At 39.4% G+C, this 13984-nt stretch overlaps 1 protein-coding gene across 2 annotated transcripts in view; it reads left to right on the top strand.

Annotated features, from left to right (window-relative positions):
- Nucleotides 1-964: 964 nt before the first annotated feature.
- LOC145408233 (CCAAT/enhancer-binding protein gamma-like) overlaps nucleotides 965-13984 on the top strand; it is a 44653-nt gene continuing 31633 nt past the window's right edge. The window contains exon 1 of one of the 2 annotated variants that reach the window (XM_080278990.1): nucleotides 965-1081. The gene's annotated coding sequence lies outside the window, so the exon portion shown is untranslated. Of the gene's footprint in view, nucleotides 1082-1222; nucleotides 1341-13984 lie in introns of those variants that run through there. The other variant, XM_080278991.1, reaches the window with a different exon arrangement.

Genomic DNA, 13984 nt, shown 5'->3' with positions numbered 1-13984 from the left:
CTCCAGCCTTACCTGCCTTAACCCCACTAAACCCTCCCCTCCCTCCTTCTTTCTTTCACCTCTATCGCTCCTCTCACATTCTTACATCTTTGTTATTCAATGTTCCTGATTATTGTTGACTGTGATCTGGCGGAAAGGTTCTCTTCTGTGGTTTGGTATTAAAGCTAATTTAGCTGACAGTTACTTCGATAAACAACAGTAGGCTAAACAGACCAAATATATATCATAACATAAATCTCATTCGGACACGAGATTTCCTTCAAATTCAACCGAACAGAAATTATAAGGTGCTGGGAAAACTGTTATTAGCCCCTACACAGAATTTTTTTTAACATCGTTTAAAATCTTAATGAATGAATGGCGCAAATCTCTCTCTCTCGCTTCTATTGTGTAGAAAATATGTAATGGGTACAATCAAAGAAATCTGATGAACTGACACAGGTGTGTTTTGAAAATGACTGAATATAAACATTACTTTCTAGTGCAGCCACACTACTACGATGATGATATCGCAAGCCTAACGCTGGGAAGACTGCCAAATCTCGCTCGACAGTGTTGAATATTACTCTTTTTCACAGTTCATTGGAAGAGTAAATATGAAACGATTCTGCGTCTTGATAAGCAATATATGGAAACATTACTAAATAACGACATGCGTCAGTTATATCCTTCCTGCACATATTACGGCGGTATATAAACAGGCTGCGGACATTGAGCATCCTTTGGTTTCGTCATCCACCAGGCTAGCCAACCTCTCAAGGCAACACCAGTAACGTAATCACATATCGATTTTTATTTCAGAGTGACGCAATGTAGGATTTTAGCTTCATTTATAGGGTGATTAAAGTCCAATATAATAGAGAAAAGGCAATCAATGCGTGAGACGTCATTATATATCTAGTAGTGTGCCATGTTGTGGTCTAGCTGCCTTCCGGTTTGGCCAACTGAGTCATTTCCAACTATGGCTACGAGAGAATAAGAGGGACGCCGACGCCGCTCTACGATTTTTCGTACTTTTCTCGTGTTTGTTTAATTTTTATTGTGTGATATCCCGGCAGAGACGCAGATGAAGTAAAGAGACGTAAGTACAAGGCATTACGAGGTTTAGTTATAAGTATTAGCAGTGTTCTTTTTGTTAGAAGGGATTTGACAGCTGGCTTGGTGTGGGTGCAGCATGTAGCTAGACTGCTCAACATGATGCAATGCCAGGACCCAGGGTTTCGTCATGGAGAGTGAGGCACTTGACATGAGATCGTGGGGTGTGTCCAGTGCTTGGTGACAGTTTGCAGTAACCAGAGCTAGCTTACTTGCGATCGATAGAGAGTTTATTGTTAAGTACGGTAAGTACTGGTGAGACGGAGTAGTGTTTAGTTAATTTAGAGCGAACAGGTCACAATTTGTTAAATACTTGATGCCTCAGAATGCGCGGCATAGTGCGTGACACTGACGTGTGTAAAGCTGACAGTTCTGATGTAGGTTCAAATATTGGTTGCGTTTTGGAGAGCAGATGGTGGTTGTTGCTAGGGAAGTGTTACGTATGTTATCGCGTAGCAAGTAAGGCTCTTGGTTAATTGATGGATAATCCTGTGTCGTTAGGAGGAAAATAATGGTCGATCCTTAACATATATGACATAGTGCTGGGTGTCATATATGACTGATAATGAACCGAAGTCACTTGAAGTGATTGGGAACAATGGTGAGTTTCCAGATGCTTTCTTTGATTTTGAGTGGCGTGAAATGGTCGTGAGCATTTTGACCTTTGGATCTTTTGTTATTTTATGAATGGAATCTCATGTGGCTAATTATTATATCGAGCTGTATATTTGTGATGCAGTTGTTGGCAGGTATATTATTACGTAAAATGTCATTTGGTGCAGGTAACTGATATATGGTACATCTCTTTAACCCTGTCTCAGTGCGATTGTAATCAGGTTTATAATCCAAAGTACCTTATGTATACAGTACAAAGGTAAGTTTCTCCATGTAACTGTATGCATTCTTCGCGAGCCGAAGAGAAAAATACAGATAATCAGGTTGCTAGACATATTGTTTAACGAGTGGTAAATATAAGCTTTTCTCATTTTGGTTTAACAGGTAACATCTGTGTGTTTATAATTCTGCGCAGTATACCGACTGATCATTGTGTCGTCGTGTACTGTATGTGTGTAGCAAAAGTAATTCAGCGCATGTAATGATCATTGTTTTGGTCATTGATTTATGCTTGTGGAATTTGCAAGGAAATCTGGAATCTTGATTTGCAGGATAATGTGAAGTTACTACAGTTTGTAATAGTGGTCAGATTTTTTTTTTTTTTTTTTTTTTTTTTTTTTTACTGGTGGGAAGTGTATGGTAGTAGAATGAAAAAAAAAAAACTACATTGCGATGGGGTAGTTTTATTTATTACATGCTACCACAACGATTTCGTTCTGCTTAGGAGGCCCTTTAAAATGGTGCAGGTGTTGATAAAGGTTATACCGGTAGTTAACTTCTCCAGTTCGAACAATAACTCCTACGCTGAATACAGTCGTCCGAGGATAGCAAGAGTAAGATAAGAAAAATAACGTAGTAAGATGAGAAAAGTAACGTCTGATGAATGTTCCCTTATTTTATCCTTGCAGTGATTAGCCTGTGTATTCAGCTTCGGAATGTCTGTCTGCAGCCAGACACCGTAATCCCATAAGGGGTGACCACAAAAGCAGTTCTTGTCAGACTGCCTTCCGTCATTAGTTTACGCCCTCCCAAACTCACACCTAGAGACGAAGATGTCGCATTGAATGTTAAGCTCGAGAAGTCCCTGCTTAAGCTGAATAAAACTGAGTGGAAGAAGCAAGATTAAAGTAAGAAAGTACACCACCGGATTGAGCGAGCTGAGAATATTTATGTATATAAAACTTGGTGCTTGTGCGAGAGGTGAGAGCGACGGGGTCATGAGGTACAGTGGCACCCAGGAAGCTAGAACTAGGCGCCGTCTCTGCACTCCGTTGCCACGTAATTACACTGCTTTAGTGTGTTATGTTAGCAGCAAAGTGATGAGTTGCTGTTTGAATGTGGTGTTTCTAAAAATTCACACACCGTTGTCTACTGCATTTATTCCTTTGAGCATTATTACTCGGCTGAAGAAAGTCTGTTACTAACGCCTGAACAAACTGTTACCTAGGTGTACCAGTGGAAGAGAAAGGTTTATTGGAGATAGTTTTGGAAGAGAAAGGTTTAGCGGAGATAGTTTTTTAAGCCTTTGCCACCTACAGTTTGTCTTAGTTTAAGTCCTCAGGTGTTGCCTTGAAATATCTACCCAAATGCACTAACCACAGCAGAATGGTTGGTTAAACGGTTTGCAATATTTGGAAAGTTCAGGTTTGACGTGGAGGAGGAAGGAAACCTACAAAGACCCATCCTGTAATCTTAAAAAAAGCTTAGGGTATTGAGGATGTATTTTTAATCTGGGGATGCATTTTTAAGTAAACGTTTTGAAGGTGCTGGGTTTAATTGGTGACATTCTAGTCTCTTGTGAAGTGGGGAGACGTTCATCCACTCTTTCCACCCCCATACCCAAGGAACATTTCGCTAAGATAAACTTCCTCCTGACGCAGAAACTGGCAATCACGAATTAACACAATACTAGCGGAGTTATGGAGTGAGGGCGCCAGACGGTGGTTAAGTTGGGCCCCGCGGAGGTGTCGCCGAGAACAGGCTATACTGGAACTAGTTTTTCAAGGTCAGGCGGAGGACTGCAGGAGCGGGGACACGTGACTGTGGTTCGGCGCCGCAAAGGAAACTGGGGGCGTATTCTCAAGTACATAAACTAATTTTTACGATAAACAAGTTAACATAGTAGTGAAGTATTATAAAAGTCTTTGGGTTTCATGTTTTTAATTTAATTTGGGGTCTGGGGGTGTATGCAGAAAGATTTCAAGCCCCAGTTTTTTCGATAAACCTCAATAGCAGTGATATGTATTCGGGAATACATTTGTATTATTGTGCTTTCCTCTGAATTACTGGGCCTATTTTTTAGTGTTCGTTGCTATGTGGGGGCAAGGTGTGGGGCAAGATAAAAGTATAAGGTGAGCTTATATTGTTCAGAAATTAAAAAATAGCCAATGAATGTGGCTTCTAGTGTGGTAGGTGTTACGTGAAGGAATGACAACAGCTGTGAGGTTTTTAGCATTACCTATTTCGAGAGTAGGACACTGGAATTTCTTTAAGTCACTTGATTGAAGGAATTGGTGAGACTAGGCTACTGGAATTCCCCTAAGTCATTTGGTTGAAGGGGTTAATGACTAGGGAAACGAGTGATATAATAGGTAGGAGTAGGAACGTGTAATGGGTGGGACGATGTTACTATGAGTTGAAGAAGCATACTTTAGGTGACAGGAGTCCGGGTAGCAGTTCTTACATGGCGATATTCTTTGCACATAAGCCGTAGCATTCTCCTGTGTGTTACTGAATCCTAATATCGATATAATATGCATCAGGAACAGCCAGAAACAAAAGATGTGCAGAACAAATCGCTAAAGGAGCGTTGTTACGAAGATCTTCAAAGTTGCTCAGAAGACGACCCGAAGGCGGAAGGGTTGTTATATTTGGGGGTTGTAGATGAGAGGCTTGGTGGTGTTTTCTTTGGCAGGGAGATCAGCAGTTCTGTAAGAGGTGAATAAGCTTTCTAGGAATAGGAAGCAGAGAAGTTAGGTAAGGGAATGAATTACTTTTATTATTCACGCTATTATCAGATGATTTTTTATTTTTTAAATTCTGCTTGAGTATGAAAGTTAGTAATGGCTATATATAACTTCTGATTAATAAAAGTTTCTCCTGAGTATGGTTAGTATGAAAATTAGTTGAAGGCTAGATCTAACTCCACCAGTTCGAAAAGTGTACCCTTAGTTAAATATAATTGTCTGGAGATAGTAATAGTATACCAGAGATTGAAATAGTTTACCAAAATACAAAATAACATTCTCAGATACAGAGGGTTAGTGTTGAAATAGGCAGATGCAGAAGAAAGTTGCAAGAGTAGGTTGATGAGGTTGTGTCCTGTATTAATAGGTTTTGTAAGGTAGACTTGGTTAATTTGAGGTTCCTAAAATATGGAGCCATAAAATTTGTTGGTATGAAGCTGCGTCATCGTGTTTATGGCAAGGGTAAATATGTCGAGAGAGAGAGAGAGAGAGAGAGAGAGAGAGAGAGAGAGAGAATGTGGAAGGTAGAATACTGTAAGTTAATTGGATGTTCGTGACGGAGGATTCACTATATTCGTAGGTAGGTAGGAAGAGAGAGAGAGAGTAGAATGGGACGATTCATTATATTTGTAGGTTTGTGTAAGTGCCTTATTGGTGTAAGTGCCAAGATGGAAGAGGGGAAGGCTGATAAAAAAATGTTTAAAGAATAAGAAAACTTATGTGGAAATAGAGAAAAAGTTAGGAAATTTGAACACTGGATTGTGGAGTCGTAAAATTCGTTGGTATGAAAATGGATTATGAAGCCGTAAAATTAGTTGGTATGAAAATGCGTAGTGATGTTTAGGTAGGGGACTCAGAGGGAAGTGTTTTTGAAAGGAGGAGGAGGAGAAACATGGAAGATGAAGTTAAACGTACTTAGTAGGGAATTATAACGATGTTCCCGGATTGAAGAACGGGAAATATTCGTTGGTATGCAACTGCGTAATGATGTTTGCAGCCAGGGATTGAGAGGGAGGAAAGGGGGGGGGAGGTTAGGTGGGAGGGCAGGAGTCATATGATGATCTCATTTTACAGGCATACATGTGTACCTCAGCACGTTTTTTTTTTTTTTTTTTTTTTTTTTTTTTTTCACTTAACCGCAAAATACTGATCGGTCCGGACGCCTCTCCCTTCCTCTTTTTTTTTTTTACCAGAATTTTTTTTTTTTTTTTTTTTAAGCAGTTGATTACGTGACGTTTCAGGCTTGTTAGTACGAGTTTCTGCTTAGCCATGTCCATGGGTGAACTTTGTTTTATCTGAATGCAGTCGTTGGAAGATAGGATGAGGCATGAATGCATGAAAAGACGTCATCGCACGGGTACAGTCTTCGGCTAATTCAATAATTTTCTGATCACTACCCGGACCCTCCAACCTTCACTACCAGCCTTGTGGAGAGCCTGTTGTGGTGGCGGAGGTGGAGTTCAGGTCGTAAACGATATTATGGCATTGTATTATGAGCCCGAGTTGCCAGGTTAGCACTTTTGGCACTAGGCCTAGGATTTTCCAGTAGAATATTTTTTTTTCCCTCGTGTGGCAAGTGCTATAATACTTATTGATGCTGTAGAGGTTTAGTGCTTGCGTTTTTTTTTTTTTTTTTTTTTTTTTTGACGTTTTAAATTTACTCGCTTATCAAGTATAGTAACGATCTGTTAGCATTCACACCTAATTGATGTCATTTTTTTTTTGTCGAAATCCAGTACGTTTACGACTTCGTTACTTCATCACGTACTGTGCCTCTTCATTTCAATTTATCTCAAGATTGCTGCTGTTATTGTACCGTCGTTTACCATTATAACCCATCGTAGGAGGCTTCATTCCTCCAACTTGTCACTTATCAGTCTATTCCCATTGCTTCATTTTTATTTTTCCGTTGTGTCACCAAAGTTCTGAATGTACGGGCACCTAATCACAGACTATTCTCTCACTCCCCCCTACCTTCACCCTATCATAGGATTGCCATCCTGTTAAAATACCGTAGTTTTACACCTGGTCCAACTAAATTATCGACTTATCCCTCCACGTTGTTCTCTGCCTACCTCTTCTCACACTTCACATCAAGGTTGCCACTATTACCCCTGTTTTCCGTCCTAGCTCATCATATTTCGACTGCCTCATCCCTCAGCCATATTCACTGCCCACCTGTCTTCTCACATCCACTCTAAGTAGCCACTGTGCTATCCTAATTTCCCGTCATTTCCTAGGATGTTATTGTGTTCCATATCTCGTCCTTGTTCTTTACCTCTCGCCCCATCATCTCTCCTGTATATTTGACCATTCTGTTGCCATAGTCCTGCATCCTAGCCCACCATATATACGTCTGCATCTTTTCATCTGTTCTTTACCCTCCTCTTTTACTCCGTTTCGAGGTATCGAAATAAATTCAAACTAACCACATGTACGGACTTCATCCCTCCATACTGCTCTTTACCTATCCCTCCCTCTCACCTCAATGCTCTTGGTCCATCCCTTCCTCTCATCTCATTGCATATCCCTTCTCACTCATCCAAGCTTTTTTTTTATCCCTTTCTCTCACCTCATTGATTATTATCCATCCCTTCCTCTCACATGCTTACCTGTTCCATTTCACTCATCCAAACTCAGTCCCCTACTTGTCGACCTTTTAGCACCTTATTTAATTCATCCCTCCACCTTGTTCTTTGCCTGCATTCTCTAACCTTATGTGTGGATTACTATTGTTATTACAGTTCTTTATCATTGCCAAACCAGATACTGGGTTTCTCTCTCCACATGTTTCACTATCTCCCTTTATATCCACGTTTCTGTTCACGTTTACCTTAACCTTATCCTAACGTTTCACAATCTTCGTATTTCACTGACTTTTCACCTTATCTGCGTTTCACCATATCTACGTTTCACCTCATCTATGTTTCACCGTTACGTTTCACCTCATCAGCGTTTCATTTTACATCTTCGTTTCACTGTCTCCATGTTCCACTTACCACATGCTTTATCTCCCCACGTTTCGTTTTATCTCCGCTTTTCACTTTATCGCTGAACATGATTGTCTTATCCCGCATGGCCATCTCAGGGTTTCCTCTTGACCTCGTTGTTCTTACTTTCTTAGAAAATAATGTCCTTCCCATGTCCGTTTGAGAGAGAGAGAGAGAGACAGACAGACAGAGAGAATGCTTGGTGTGGGAAATCTCCGATACTTCTGTGTGTGTGTGTGTGTGTGGATCTATTTTTAGCGTGTTGCCGTGCTGCACAAGTCGCGCGGGGAAGTGAATCATATTACAGTAGAATACCGCTTTCATGGATTTTTATTTATTTATTCGTTTATTTATTTTTGAATGTCCTGGCGTCAGGGCTGTTTTCAAGTGGCATAGGAAGCTTCGTAACACCTGTTCCTTAGCGATTTATTTTGCTTATCATACCTTTATATTTCACCTTGACATTATCTCAGCAGTTCGCATAGCTTCAGTTTCTACATAAAGTTCCCTCGGTAGCCTACAAGAGAACAGTGAGGTGTAGTTTGCAGCCTAAATCGATAAGGGAAAGGTGTTAAGAATTTATTAGAGTTTCTTATCATACTGGTAAATACATATTCTTTGAGGCGAGTAAATTAATCCGGCGATAATAGTAATAAAAGGATATAATCGCTGTAAAAAGTTGATAAATCCCGTTTGCTGGTTGAATAAATAGTGGTGGTTGTGTGTGTGTGTGTGTGTGTGTGTGTGTGAGAGAGAGAGAGAGAGAGAGAGAGAGAGAGAGAGAGAGAGAATAATGAGATGCTGAGTGTAGTGAGAACCGTTTCGCTGTCTCTTATAAATTTAAGATATGTAATGCAGAATAAATCAAGACGGTGTATTTGGCTGAGGGAATGTCTAGCAGTCCAGTGGTCAATCTCGGTAGCGCTCAACCCCCCAGGTCACTAGATTTATCCTCAGCTGAGCAAAATCGTCTTGTGGCAGGCTAAATTGTATACTGCGTTGATCTTGTGGCAGCCTAAATTAAATACTGCGTTCATAGACTTGCAGATTGTTAACGTCTTGCAGATAATTAGCAACAACTTGCAAATGGTTACCAACTCCATGACCTTTCGAGATATTGAGTCAGGGCAGTGTAAATATACTGTACTCGTCAGAATATGGAGATACTGATAGGCGGTTGTGATGAACATTATACCTAATTAATGCCTTTTCTATTTATTTCATTCCTGCTATTTGCGAACGATTTAATTAACTTAGGAAAGATCTCTTGTAATGATTGGTTAATGGAGACTGTAAATAACCCCTTCAGTTCGAAAAATCCCTCCAAAACTTTTTTTTTTAAATAATACACGTGGCCTTTGATACCCTGTTACTGTAGTTGAAATTAACGTCCCAAATTAACATTAATAATACTAGAATGTTTTTATAATCAACAAGTGGTACAGCGTTGTAATTAGGGTGCCTTTTGACCTTTGAGATGCATCCTGTTTGTTGTAGTTAAGCCTCTTCAGTCCAGTGACGTAGTTCTTTATGATACCAGGCGATTTTATTCAATTTGGGAGACACGTAGTGGATGGAGTTATTATAGCAATTTTATCTCTAGTTCTTAAAGCTTCTAAGATTAACTGAATTCTGTAATGGTAATAACATGAGAAGACGTAATCGGAGTGAAGGGTTATTTACATATTTTTTTCTTTTTTGCGATGGGATGTATTTTTATTTTATTGCTCCCAGGGATCTTACCTTAATGTACTTTTACCAATACGCATTAATGACGGGTTGTGAGTTAATGGTCTTTATGTAACTTATGAGGAGTATTAGGAAATTGTAAACATTGACCCATTGATTCTTTATTATTATTATTATTATTATTATTATTATTATTATTATTTGTATCATCGGCGATTTTAGTCAGCTTAGGATAATAGTAAGAGCTGAATAAAATCTTGAAACAGAATTGTATGGTGAAAGTATGACCGGAAAAAAAAAAAAATCGTCATTGTAGACGGGATTTAAAAATAGTGCAAAAAAAAAAAAAAAAAAAAAAAAACGCGGGAAGAATTATTATAAGGGAACCTCATTAATCCAAAGCAGCAGAACATAGTGACCATTTGTGATTTTATGACTGACGAGAGGCTGCCCTATAATTTACATTTCAAGTTAACGTAAAATCACTTCAACTTCAATGGATCACGCCAAGCAAATGTTTGAATTAGGTGACTCAGACTTTAAGGACATTTTTGTGTAACTTTTCGTAAGCGAATGTTTTAGGGAATACTGTAATTTATGTAACTTGATGGCAATTGTCATATAAACTTATAGGAAGTGTCCTGTAAATCTGATGTGCACTTGTATAGCAAGATTAATCCTGATGCTGGCTAGTTATCCTCCCTCACTACATTGTTTTTTTTTCCTCTTTGGAAAGGCCTTTCGTGCTGAAGGTGTGCAGTGTAGAAAATTTGTCTGCTGGGTGGTAATAGTGAGTCACAGGGTTTGGCTTACACCTGCCTGCCTCTCTCTCTCTCTCTCTCTCTCTCTCTCTCTCTCTCTCTCTCTCTCTCTCTCTCTCTCTCTCACACACACACACACACACACACACACACACAGGTGCACCTTACCACACACCTGCTGCATTCTCGCCTCATACCCAGTTAAGTTATAGTCGCCTGAATAAAGTCGTCTGGTCGTAGAGAAAGTAATAAAGTGAAGTAGTTGAAAATGAATGGATAAATAAGTAATAAATAATCGTATTGTAAATGTAGTCATTTACGTATGAAAAGAAAATGTTTATATGGTAATGGTATAGCTGTACCGGGTATCTATACTTAACTGTGTCGATCTGCCAGTCAGTCTGTTTGGCTATCCATCTAACCATGTACCGGTCCTTCCTGAAACATTTATTACATTTATTTTCGTTCTGATGGGTTTGATAAAGAACATCACATAGTTACGAAATTGGCCAGTGCTACAAGACCAGAATTTTTCGATGATACCGGAATCCAGTAGAAACTATGATGAGATGAGGAGTGTAGGGTGGCTCAAGAACTCCATTGATCTCCCCGCAGCACTTGGCTTTTATCTGTTATCAGTACTTACAGAAAAAGTGAACAATACGTACTGGTAGCAGTTTAGAATTCAGACCAGGAGTGTCAGACTATGGTATCAGTTTGAAGGAGAGTTTTTCATACCGGTATAGAGATCCGCAGTATATGAAACAGCTCTTTGAAGGTACTATGCTTATCCTGCCTGTAAAAATAAACAAAATAAACATAAAAAAAGAATATAGGAGTATGTTGCGATTTAGATTTCACAGTAGTTGTGGTAGAATATTGTTACCTGTATGGACGTCGTTGCCATACAGGGATCTAAGAAAATGGCAATGTTATCTTCCTTGCTATATAGGGATCTAAGAAAGTGGCAGTGTTATCTTCCTTGCTATATAGAGATCTAAAGAATTGTCTGTTATCTTCCTTGCTATATAGGGATCTAAAGAAGTGGCAGTGTTATCTTCCTTGCTGTATAGGGATCTAAGGAAGTGTCTGTTATCCTCCTTCTTATACACGTATTTAGCATTCTCAGTAGTAGTCTGTAGCAGTTTAGCATTCCCAGCAGTAGTATTGCTATGGAGGCCTTCACTGCTATGTAGGTAGTGGTGGTCTGAAGGTCATAGCGCTGTTGCCACGTATACCTAGTAACAAGTCCGCGCTGTTGTACGAAGAATAGGACTAACAAAACATACTGTACCTTGACCCATGTTCTCGCCAACTGTGCTCCCTAACATCTTTTCTTAAGCGATTTATTTTTATTATACCTTTCTGTCCTAATCTATTTTATATATATCCTTCATAAAATATCTTGACCCGTATTCTCGTCGGGTAAATTAAGGAAGCTCCCTGACATCATTTCTTAAGCGGTTTATTTTTATTATAACACGCCACTGGACCAATCTGTTTTATATATATCCTTCAAAATATACTTTGACCCGCATTCTCGTCAGTTAAGGAAGCTCCCCAACACCTTTTCCCAAGCGATTTATTTTTTTTATTACACCCTACTGTCCAATTCTGTTATATATATCCTTCAGACATCATTCTGCGTAACATATGAAACGATATTATTTATCCATATCCAAAAATAAATAGCAAAGGATGAGGTGTTAGGGAGTCTCCTTACCAGACGAGAATACCGACACATTACACCCCCTTGTCCACATTTTTCTTGCTATATTTGACGTAGGACTTTTCTCCTGTGTAACGATCAAAAATAAGTGTACATTATTGTCCCTTAGAAACGCACGCTTATTGTACTACAGTATGGAACAAAAGTATGCATAATATCGTACACCTGCTCTTCACTTTCCTTGGCTGGCTAATATTCCTAAACTGTGAGAGGCTTGATATGTTTCTCTGCCCATAGATGATTCTCTTTGATTTGATGCGTTAGGGAGGAAAGTGGCGGATATTCCCTAAGTAAACAGAGTAGTAGTGGATGAACTTCTGTACATGATAGGACAAAAAAATAATATCTACCTGTGTAAGCCGTAAATTCTGTCAGTCTGTTTCGGAAGGTCTTTCTGTGCTCCGTAATTCTATGTGCTTTTATTTTGGTCAGAGTGATGGAGATTTTGTTGCTCTAAGTACCGTAGCTGTATGTCTGCAATGTGCCACGTGACCCATCTGTGTCTGCGATGTTGCCACGTGATCCTGGTAACGAGACCATGGACTTCTATAGTACATGTATCAACAAAGGATCATTGCATAATATAGTATCAACAAAGGATAGGACCAAGTTACAACATTATTGCTTATTATGTACTTTATTTTATTATCTACTTTATTGTTGCTTAATTTATAGAGGACCCTGCTGCTAGGTAGGGAATGTAAGAAAGTGACATTTGTAAGTATGTGGTGGTTGAATGACGTGTAGTAGCATAGAGGCTTGTTAGCGCAGGTTCCTTAGCGATTTATTTTGCACAGTACACTCTAACATTCTCCTGTGTATGATATTGAACATTCGTAGGTTGTTTGTCGTAGTTTCCATCAGTAACAAATAATTCGCCATGGAAGAGGTGCTACGAAGCATTCTATTAGGCCACTTAGCAAGGTAGACCCATACTTTTATTTATCTTTAATTATGTCGATCTTGTAAGCTTTTGTTGCTATGTAAGGATGTAAGGAAGGTGTTATTTGAAGATACGAGATGGTGACACGTGAGTAACAACAAGCTTTCTCACACTCTAATGCAAAGATGAAAACTTAAAACAAATTTCAGTCTCCGTGTACTTGTTATATGCTCAATTTACGGTGGTCCTTGCTGGTTTGTAATGATCTAAAGCAGGTATGCGCCTCTGCCACGTGATATTAGTAACAAACTCAGACGAGTACAAGAGTTTGAACGAACTTAAACCTTATCTATGTGTCTTGTTATAGCCAGATATTAGAGGTCTTTGTTGTGAACCTTATCTTTGCATTTTGTTACAGCCAGATATTAGAGGTCTCTGATGTGGGAGAACTGGAGGTAGTGACTGAATTTGCGGTGTTGCCACATATTAAGGAACCGGTTAATGGTGTACAGAGGTTAGGACTAAAACAGCTTATATCAGTCTGCACTTTTATCACGGTCAAATTTTATCGCGTTGCCTCTTTGTGTAACCAATAGGGTGTATGGTAGACCTACACGTGTCTGCCTATTACGTAATGCTGCGTGAGGGTTAGGGAGAGTCGGGGATGTGCAGTGCTGCCAACAATCTCGACACTGTCACCATGGGATGTATTTACAAACCTTCTTCATCTTTACTCCTTCAGCTTAATGCCTTTCGCTTTACTCCTTCAGGTACCCTCTTTTAGCATTACCCTTCAAATTGGCACCTTTAGCTTTGCCCCTTTTGTTTGGTGTCCAGCTTTACTCCTTCAGTTGTACCCCTTCAGTCTGGTGCCTTTTTTAGCTGTGCTCCTTCAGCTTTTGATTGGTGTCTTTCTATAGCTTTACATTTCAGACTGATGCCTTTAGTTTTACCCCCCCCCCATGTCAGTCTGATGCCTCCTTCATCCTTTCAATCTGCTGACGTAATTATTTTTATTTCCTTTCTCCTGACGATTTTATTCATTTCAAGGAGAATGTGTAGAAGTGAAGGGGTTGAACGCTGTAAAAAGTGTCCACAGAGTGAAGAGAGTATTTTTTTCTGGTTTTGTAGTGTGTAAGAACACTATGTATATAAAGAGGACGTAGACCCGTTGACACATGGTAGGGCCTCGTGTAAGGTTGTGACTATGAGTCTTAAGTAAAATCAGTAGTTGTAGTCCCAAGTTCCGTGAACCC

This window comes from Coenobita brevimanus, chromosome 76, assembly GCF_032717465.1.
Source record: "Coenobita brevimanus isolate Jiangsu-jjx chromosome 76, ASM3271746v2, whole genome shotgun sequence".
NCBI classification, from domain to species: Eukaryota; Metazoa; Arthropoda; class Malacostraca; order Decapoda; family Coenobitidae; genus Coenobita; species Coenobita brevimanus.
The sequence above is the reverse complement of the archived record's forward strand: the minus strand, read 5'-3'. Positions and strand labels throughout refer to the sequence as shown.